The 1,458-nt window shown below is 47.0% G+C and overlaps 1 non-coding gene across 1 annotated transcript; it reads left to right on the forward strand.

Annotated features, from left to right (window-relative positions):
- Nucleotides 1-200: 200 nt before the first annotated feature.
- TRNAP-AGG (transfer RNA proline (anticodon AGG)) lies at nucleotides 201-272 on the forward strand. Its single transcript has one exon. It is a non-coding gene; the product is annotated as a tRNA-Pro (tRNA).
- Nucleotides 273-1,458: the final 1,186 nt, after the last annotated feature.

Consider the following 1,458-nt stretch of genomic DNA (forward strand, 5'->3'; position numbering starts at 1 on the left):
CCACATGCCATAAGGGCTCCAGGGGAGGAGAAAAAGCGATGGAAAAGTGCGTGTGCTCTGCCCTCTTGCACATCATAAATCCACAGCCCTTATATGCTCCAAGCTCCACTATATAGCTGTCTGCAATATGCATTTTCACCAGCTACTATCTCCTACCAATAACGACATAGTAAGTGACTCTTAAAAGCGGCTTACAAGTTGGGCATTTGGTCTAGTGGTATGATTCTCGCTTAGGGTGCGAGAGGTCCCGAGTTCAATTCTCGGAATGCCCCTGTTATGTTCTCTAGAAAATCCCTCGCTTTTCTTATGCCTTCTTGCTAACGACCACCTGCATTTGGCGGTTGTAGACGTGTGTAGTCCCCAGGTTATCAGAGAATGGACCAATAGACTGCTTGGAATAATTTCGATAGTTTGTGATGTACACAAGAGGAGAGGGAGAATGAGACTAACGCGGCTTGCCTGCTCAGGAGTCGGCAGCAGTGTTCGGGAAAGATCATTTTCACAAAACATACAAAAATCCCTCCAAGACAAATCTGAACCGGAAATTTTACAATACTAGCCAGTATTTTTACAAAATTACACTATTTCCCATATATTTTAAGCGGAATTTTCTCCTTCTCGCCCTCTCCTCAGTCGGCTACTTTGATTTTGCAACTGGCTCAAGGCTAAGCTAAGGCACACCTTTCGAACACTGATCGGCGGCCTCTTTTATAGAGAGGAGAGAGTTGGTTACATATGCCAAGAATCTACTAGTGTCCTCCCACACTAGGTGGTCAAACACACCTACAAGACCCACACACCACACCTCCCCCCTTAGGGGAAAAAACATGCATATCTTTTTAACTAAGGGATTGGACTGATCTAAGGACACAAATTTGACTCCGGGATTGTCTCTTCCAACGCCTCATCTGGGGGGAAGGACTTACAATTTGAGCTGACACAACTTGGACTTGGACTTGGACTCGATTTGATTGGGTTGAGAAACATCTCGGTATAGGCAATGCACTAGGTCACTATCCCAATGCAAATGGCTACATGAGGAACGGTTGAAGTGCGTCATAATGACAAAGACGCCCCTTGGTTCCTCATGCTTAGAGCCCTTACCTGCCATGCCCGCAATCCCCTCTGCTTCTACACATCTCGCTCCTCTTACTTCTTCCAATACCAGCAATGGGGCGATCCTACCTAGGGCCTTTTGTTGCCCCGAAGATCTTGCTGATGTGGCCGGAGAAGGCCTCGCTATCGGCATTAACCTCAGCACTACTTACTCCTGTGTCAAGATCTGGCAGTATGAAAGAACATTGGAGATCATTGCCAGAGCTGTGCCTCATCGGTGATACAACCAAGAATCAAGTCTCCATGAACCCCATCAACACTATCCTAGATTGGGCTGCAGCTCCTCACATGTTCCAGCTACGCCTCAACAACGGTTTCATGAAGGACGACGCAACTCCAAGC

Source organism: Adiantum capillus-veneris, chromosome 5 (assembly GCF_014529385.1).
Source record: "Adiantum capillus-veneris isolate H3 chromosome 5, ASM1452938v2, whole genome shotgun sequence".
NCBI lineage: Eukaryota > Viridiplantae > Streptophyta > Polypodiopsida > Polypodiales > Pteridaceae > Adiantum > Adiantum capillus-veneris.